This window comes from Orbicella faveolata, unplaced genomic scaffold, assembly GCF_042242905.1.
Source record: "Orbicella faveolata isolate gen_17 unplaced genomic scaffold, um_ofav_v1 contig_35, whole genome shotgun sequence".
Lineage (NCBI taxonomy): Eukaryota > Metazoa > Cnidaria > Anthozoa > Scleractinia > Merulinidae > Orbicella > Orbicella faveolata.
Window position 1 is genome coordinate 13,459,524 of NW_028301564.1, and position 8,982 is coordinate 13,468,505.

Genomic DNA, 8,982 nt, shown 5'->3' on the forward strand with positions numbered 1-8,982 from the left:
ACATCGTACAGAAGATATAGCAGGACTTCTGAAAGTTCGGAAAATGACAGTACAATAACAACAGCAGCGAAGAGTAAATAAGTTCGAAACATTTCCACAAAAAGTACAGCAATACTTGGTGAATTTATGGAAAGAGAACTTTGAACAACCGGTATCTAGACTCTGTCACACAGCTTAAGTGCGAACAGGGTTACAAATATGAAAAATTGGTGGCAACAACATTTTCAATTTTTTTGCAAGCTCCAAACGCTATTTTTCGTCGTAGTGCGAACAGACCCTGAACTACTTCTTATTTCAATATAGAACATAAACATTAAATGTGTCTTCTTTATTTGTAGCGTGCTTATTGGACATGATGATACCTCTCAAGTTTATTATTTTTCTCACCACCTGGCTCACCGCAATATTTTCATCCCTTGGTTTCGTTCAACATTTAGCCTCGCCAGAAAAGACATTTTATACACTGTTGGACAAGTCCTTGGTTGAGAATGTAACACTAACGAAGAAAGTGAAGAGTGACTATGAATTATCCTTTCTTTGCTTGAGACAAGGTCCACCTCCCTGACTGTCTTTTAACTTTGGAAAAGTCACTGATAGCGAGGGTTATTACAAATGTGAACTATGCAACTCAAAACGATATCTGGAACCCCATGGAATGCAAAAGCGACTTAACTATGATTACTACGGGATCATAACCCAAGTAAGAAAAGTCTCATTTTCTTTGAATGTAACTAGTAGACACTGGTCGTCTCGATATAAGGTCTGTTCAGTACTTTTCTCTCATCGTTTAGTTTTTAGTAGGACTATTATGTTAAAGAACTATTATGTTAGAATAGAGTGGTTTCGCTTTTGCATTTCTGCGATGTACGACTGGCTTAAGAAAACTCGCGCCACTTTTCATCCAATCAGAGGTAGAACCAAAACCAATCGCAACTAACTCTCTCGAACACGCTTCTCGCACGTCTTGTCAGCTCCATGTAATTACCTCGAGTTTTGATTGGATTGCACATGTTCTTTGTGATTGTTAATCTGGCTTTGGTTCTAAGACGTTAAATTGACAACCGTTTTAATTTCGGATAGTGGTTGTGTAGTACCTAAGAAACACATCATCCTGGAAAATAGCCACTCAGTTCGTCAAAATGTTGGGATAATGTTCTTTCCTACCCCTAAAATACTAATATTTTCATCAGGTACTGTACCATCCTATTTAGTATTCTATATACATTAGAGACAGCACTTGAAACAGCACTCATACACAATGTATAGGTCTTTAAACAAATTCTATGAGCTACCTCACGAGGGATTCGGTAGAATACTTCGACGCAAACTGAGTACGTGAACAATTAATTCGTTGTCAGTTGTTGGTGTTTCTTTCTTATTTCAGTCTCTTCTCAGACTACTACCATGTTCCAGCAGTCCTTGTAATTATGGAGGAACGTGCATACAAGGTCGGTCTTTGCATAAATTTTCCTGTCAGTATATGGACGAAGTCACAGTTTTACCATTTATCGACGATAATTGCAACGCTGGTAAGTGAATTAAATTAAAATAAGACTACACTAGCTGCTGATCCAAGAAGTAAAGTGAGGGGGGGGGGGGAAGTAAGGGAAAGGGCGGGGGGGAAAGGGAAGAGAGGGAGAGAGGGGGGGCTCATTGAGGTCAAGTTAAACCCTTCAGTGCTTCTTAAAAATAGAGAGGCAATCAATCAATCAATCAATCAATAAGTCATTCAATAAATTAACAAATAAATGGTAAGTTCATCATCTCGTTCTGATACAAATGTCAAACTTAAGGTTTTTGTACTCGAGACTCTAAATAAGCAAAAAGCGCTATTGTGATTAGAATTGAACCTTGTTAAAATCCCTTCTGTTGGAGGACGGACAAGTTGGGTTTATTTTGTCATGGTCGATTCAAGACCACACACAGAACCCTAATCCATCTAGCAGTAAGAGGGACGATATCAGGCTGCGAGCAGTTAAGAAACACCTCCTAATTGAAAAGCGGCTCGGCCGGTAAAACCCGTTCCATTCTGTTTATCATCGTATTGTGATGAGCAAGTTAAGATCATTTTTTTGCAAAGTTCGAATTCGATGCAGGATAGAGGGGATTTAGGCGCATTTCAAATTTCCTAACATTTAAGTATTACTATTATATATAAAAATACATATTTTTGGAGGCAAGGGGGAGGGGGTTGCTAGTTCGTTGTTGTTTTGACGTTTTATTGTTGTTGTCTTGTTGTCTAGTTTTTGTGATTTCTTGACAGCAACAATTAATTTGTCAACTTCGACCCCTACTGAAGGTGTATTTAAAGCAGCAGTCGGCCGGTACAAGCTCAATTATTATGACGCCAAGCGACTTTGTGAATTGCAATTACTTGGAGCAACATTAGCCACATACAAACAAGTGAGGTCAGCATGGCGAGCTGGCCTGAATCAGTGCTCGTAAGTAACTTGAAGAAAAGTGCGGAATAGTGTAGAATCACAGAGATACCTATAAAATGAAATGATTCCAATAAGAGTCAAACTTCATCAATGCGTCGGGGTGACGTTTTAGGCCCTCGTTAGCTTTGAACATTTTGGGTTGAAGCAGCGGACTCCCAATTTGACCTAGCTTGCGAGCAAGCTGTTTTCCATCATCTTGATATCACAGTATAAACTTAATGAGGCCCGGCCACAATGCTAATAGACAGGACCTGCGTCCGAAAAACCAATATTTAACGGAAAAGCAATTGTTAATGTTTTCATAGCAGCGATCTTTTCAGGCCTCTTTTACGCATCCGAAATTTGAAAACAATTGATGGTCTCAGTAAACGTGGTTTGCGCAACTTCGAGCAATAAAAAGCAGGACCCCATTTGTCTAGGCCGCGAATTTCACTAAGCATGTCAACAGAGCGTTTTCACTCACGTGGCCAGCAACCATACAGACTTATTTTAGCAAAAAAAAAGTGTTAACAGAAGAAAGGAACTCTCACAGGACTCGTTTGGGACACACATGACCGCCATTTTGGCACACCAAAATGGCTGCCCTGACCTCATCTATTGGCGTCAGAATAATACCTTAGCCATAGAGCATGCTGAAAAACTTTGAGTTTTTCTTTGACGATGGTTAATCGTGATTTATTTTCTATTTTATAGCAAAGGTTGGATTGACGATGGAACTGTTCGCTATCCAATTCGACGAGCAAGAAGGGGATGTGCACGCTATGTGGGCATAATGGGATCATTTACACCGAGAGGTAAAAGCGAAAAGTACAAATTCCGAAAAATCATATTCGGTGCCTGCCTATCAAATTGCTAAACATAAAGGTGGAATGAAAACTGTTCTAAAACGGGAAAATAAACAGCAAACAAAGAAAAAAGACGACAGTCAATTGCATCAGCACCAAACTGAAGACACTTACAAATGTAATAAGAATAACTATGTATATAAAAATATCAATGTAATCACTTTTTTAGTGTCAGGTAAATACTAGAGCGAGTGTATTTAACAAGTGTATTCAAAGGATGTTCGGTGTTTAAGACTCCATCCCAGGGGAGCTTCGTTCGCGGGTGGTTTACAAATTTCTGTGTGCTAACTGTAATGCTAGCTACGTTGACAAAAGCAGTCGTCATTTTTCCACGCGTGTACGTGAACACTTGTGTTCAGGCAAAAGCTCCCACGTTTTCAAACTTCTACAAGATTCAGAGGAATGTGTAACTCTTGGTCTGTGGAGTCGTTCACCCATTTTGGACTTGTACTCTGCCGCCACAAGCTTTGAAGTAAAAATTAAAGAAGTTATGTTCCGGTTGGGAGAATCCAGGTTTGAATCAGCAAATTTATCATGTTAATTTGTCTATTTCATTTTTATCTTGGAAAATAATTATATTTTCAAAGTTGTAGTGGTGGGACGATTTCACTCCATCACTCCTTCACTCCTTGGGAATTCTAATTTGATCTGATAATCTGATAATCGTAGTAAGACCTTCCCGCCTTCACGCCTTCACCTGTTAGACATTTGGAACTTCGGGGGAAACTCCCGTATGAGAAGGTTAGGGATGGTTGTCGGAAAATTTGTATTTAACTCCAAAAGAAGACTAATGTGGGCGTTGCTCGAGCTTCATTAAACCCCCAAAAGATACCACTTTATACTGAATAGGTTCCATTACTAGCCACCATTTAAACCTAAAATTTTTGCAACCTTTTCTGTTGTCTTTTTTAAATGTTGTCACCCTCTACATGAACTCTCTTGCTTCGGGCAACCCTTAACATTTTTTTAAACTGATTTCCTAAGATTCTTCAAACGTTGCCGAAAGGCTGTAGGAGCTTTGATTATTTTGCACTTTGGTGCACTTATTCTCAATGCGGAAAAAAACCTTGGAGTTCTTTTCACAGGAACACATATTTCTATTTATGACTAGATTCGTTGCAACCAAATTCGTCTGACTAAATTAACACATATGTGCTTCTCTCTCTTTTTGATGTTAGTTATGTCAGCTGTATTTAAATATACAAAGCTTTCTTACAGTTATTACCATCTGAAAATGCTAAGATGTCTTCCGTGACTTTCGTAAGGGAATAGACATACTCTTACTGTGGTCTAAATGCCAGAAAAAAAAATGGGATAAAAGGAGTTGAGGACAAAGCTTGTGCTCTGGAACTGAATGCTCTCACAGGTCAAGACTACGAACCGACACTACATGGCACATAGAGGTTACTCTGCCAACTGGGCATATAACTCCCCAATCCCCTCCGGTGTTATTTGTCTTAATTGTCACATAAACTTAAATTTGTATGGGTTATAAATTTGCTTTTTTGATAAATGTTGAGCAAGTTGGGGACGGTAGCCCTTAGGCGTCTCCCTCCGAGACAATCCAAGATCCAACGCGGTTACTCTTTGGTTTTCGAACCACGTCAGTTAAGTGGTATGGCTTCAAAATTAAAGTAGTAGAGATCAATGGTTGTTTTATCTCCTTATTTTTGTTTTCTTTTGTTTTGTTTCGTTTGCCTTTTTGTTCACCTTTTATGTATTTTCTATTTGATCTATTTCCAGACACAAATAAGTTGGTAACCGCGACTCCTATTGAAGGTGCATTTCTGGCAGCAGTCGGCCGGTACAAGCTCAATTATTATGACGCCAAGCGACTTTGTAAATTGCTTGGAGGAACATTAGCCACATACAAACAACTAAGGACAGCATGGCAAGTAGGACTGGAACAATGCGCGTAGGTAATTTGAAGACATACTGAAATTGACGAACTTTTTGGTCTCTTGGTAGTCTCCAGTAAATAAGATCCTTATGGTTGTTGTATCCCAATAATAGTTTAGCTGACGTTCCTACTTTTTCTTTGTCAGTTAGTCACTTTATACTGGGAAACTTGACAGACCAGAAGAAAACCCCAATCCGTAGAGCTCTTACTACGATTATCAGTTGAGTAAGGTGGGACGAAAGTTTGGTCACCAAGTTTTAACGTAAAAATCTTGTTGTTGTCACGAGCAACTGGCTCCGCGACGCGACGCGACAGGCGTCAAACGGCCGTTGATATTGTTACCAATGGAAACGAGGTAAGTTGCCCGTGACAACACCATAATTTTAAGGCCAAAACTTCGAAACCAAACTTCCCTCGTGCCTTACTCAACTGATAATCGTAGCAGCTTCACTATCAACTCTTGCAAAATGGTATCATAGTTTGACTTCATTATTATAAAACGTTTAATTTGTTTCACCTTCCCCTTTAAATAACCAGGAGCACTTAGCTATTCAATGATCGTGGGCAACCGTAATGTATTTTTTCAAAAGGTCTAGATAACAGCAGACACGTAAAGATTTTAAGGAAAACGACCAATTTTTTAAGTTTACAAGACATGTTTCGACAGAACTTCTGTCATCTTCAGTTGAATGATTACAAAGCAAGTTGAATAATAAGTAGGCAAAAATGCTAATTAAGACAAATAGTAACAAAAGAACGTGAAAAGGTGTAAATTAAAAGGATAATTTTAGATTTACATGGTGTAATTGCTGATTGAGGCAAGGTAGTTCTTTTTGAAAATGGATAGCCTCCTTTATCTTGAGTTGAAAGCTGGTAGTGGCGTGATCTAAAATATGAAAGCAGTCTATTGAACACGATGAACGACAACGTTCAGAATTCTGAAGATGTTTGAAAATGTGAGAGGCCTTATCAACGGCTAGGTGCTCACGTACGCGTGTGGAAAAATGTCGGGTGGTTTCGCCGACATAACAGGCATTACAGCCCGCACATGTAAACTTATTAACCACACGTGAACGAAGCCCGCCGGGGATAGGGTCTTTGACACCAAAAAGGTTACCTATCTCAAAGGAAGAAAAAACTAATTTGATGTCTAAATCATTACAATAGTGCTTGATTAAGTGCCGAGTCTTCTTCTGAGTGATGACAGAAAAATGGCCTATGTACGGCAGCTTAAAGTAAAACGTGGGCGAGGTGGTAAGGGGGTAGCCCCGGGGACAATGATTGCTACAGGTCCCAGTGATGTAACGGTTAACCACTTTTTCAATTAAATGGGCAGGGAAAAGGTTCTTTTTGAGAATTTCAGTAAGCTTGGTTATGTCCTCGTGTAACCCCAACCAAGTGTTGTTGATCTTGTAGGCCCTGTCAACAAGAGTCCTAATGAGACTTACTTTGTATGAGTACGAGGTGAAGCTAAAATAATTAGTTAATAACCCAGTAAAGGTTTTCTTACGGTAAACCCTAGTTAGGAAAGAATTGGTGTCACTATTATCAATAAGAACATCTAGAAAGGGTAATTTGCGATTAAGTTCTTTTTCCATAGTAAACCCTATGTTGGGGTGCCTCAATCAGCAATTACACCATGTAAATCTAAAATTATCCTTTTAATTTACACCTTTTCACGTTCTTTTGTTACTATTTGTCTTAATTAGCATTTTTGTCTACTTATTATTCAACTTGCTTTGAAATCATTCAACTGAAGATGACAGAAGTTCTGTCGAAACATGTCTTGTAAACTTAAATAATTGGTCGTTTTCCTTAAAATGTATTTTTTTATTGTGTAAGTATGGATGACTTGTTGACGGTAGAATCTGCCTTCCAATGCAGACCAAAAAGCCAGGCTGTGGGAACTACATTGGTATTATTAGCAGAAAAGCGGTAAATAAAAACATGAAGTACAATGCCTGGTGTTATAAGGAGGGACAGGCTAACGAGGAAGCTTGCATCTCCGCTATATAAGAACACTAGTCCACGATGTAACAAAACAAACTGATGGGTTTCCTGAGTGGTCCCAATTTTGCAGTACTGCATGAATGTCCAGATAGACAGCACCTGCAAAGCTCGATCTTCGACACGTCATTGCATATTATTTTGCCTCCTTGAAACACGGCCCTGTTTGATAATCATGATACTGTATGCAGGGATTGCCTCCAAAGAGTGAAAGAGCTTGTGAAACTTAGTAATTGGTAAAAGTTGTAGCTCTATGGGTGTCTTATCAAAGGGAATACTGTCTTGCAAAAAATACAAAATTTCTCGGTGTCAAAAGCGCTGATGAGCCCATACATTCGTTGTAAACTTTTGAGCTTTTAATCCCGCGCTGCGTCGCAAAAATGTATGTCATACATTTGATTCAAATGTCTTGGGAGCTTTGATCGTGCTATGACCTTTCAATACCCAGAGCTGATATTTTGCATTTCGATCAGAAACTGAATCTCGCTTAATGGTAAGAGGGGAAAATATTTTAACCAAGGTTCTCCGTAAATTCCTTTTGACACATTGTGCAACAGAATATAATTTGGGTCATTGTTTACCTTTTCAGTCTGGCAGTCATACATGCACAATGCACAAAGTTGTTTTGACTCAATTTGTGTTTATATGGATCTACAAGAGGTCGACTAAGACTTAGAGCCCCTAAGGCTAGATAAGTAAACACTTTAAGACTGAAACGGATCTTTTTAATGTATACTTAATCAGATATAGGATTGTACAAACCCTACATAAGCAAACAAGATTTTAAATATTTTTCACGGATTACCGTAGTCAACTAGCTTTTGATTACAATTGAAGATTAAACTGCGGTTGGACCCAAGGTCTGTCTGGCCTTCTAGTCCGAGTAAGTCTCTCTGAAATAATACACACTCATATTAGGAAACAGTAACGGTCACTGCTCCTCCTAGTCAACAGATGTTCTCCAGAACTCATTTCCCTCGTGCTTTTAAGCGCAAATTCCCTCTGCAGGTAATCAGTTTAGATACACCTATCTTCACATAACGTTTACTCGAATAGTAGAATTACGACGTGAAAAACATACAAGTCGTCAGCAATATTAGGAATTACACTGAATTGAAAAAAAGTAAATAAAATTTATGACAATGCGATGCAGTTTTTAAATTAAAAGGAATGTTTAGCTGTATTTCGATAGCTCAAGGCCTCCCAGGATCAGAATTGAATAAAAATAATAAAAGTCATTATAATGCAATATATCACTCGCCCCACCGTACTGTTGTCAGCTGTTACGAAAAGTTGTTTAACTCTTCATCGAAAGCATTTATGTCACAAACTGATTCTCAAATATCTGCCGGACACTATGAAATCGTTGAACAACCTTTGACGGTAAAACGTCTAACTATGGAGAAGAATTTAGTTTCGAAACTCGAAGTGCAGTTGCCCAGTTATACAGATATATCACATTAAGGGTCACAGTGTGATAGCATGTCTTTTTATTAATGATTCATTGTTTCAACGTAAAGGTAGAGTGAAATTCGCCTCTTTGGCAAGAACTTTTGCCCAACACCTCCACGTAGACACCTTTAAGGTAACTTATCAGTCAAACCATTTTAAATGAGTGTAGCATATTACCATGTTAATAGGAAAGCATTTCTTTTCCCAGTCTTTAAACAAAGCTCTTAAGTGGTAGCAGTGTTTCCCGCTCAGCATTCAAGCTTTCTGAGCCAAAACAGATAGTAACATAATCAATAATTCTACAAAATTCGTTCCCACTTATTCATTTAGCGCAAGA

The 8,982-nt window shown here is 38.6% G+C and overlaps 1 pseudogene; it reads left to right on the forward strand.

The window, feature by feature from the left end:
* Nucleotides 1-268: 268 nt before the first annotated feature.
* LOC149103397 (uncharacterized) lies at nt 269-5,261 on the forward strand (annotated as a pseudogene).
* Nucleotides 5,262-8,982: the final 3,721 nt, after the last annotated feature.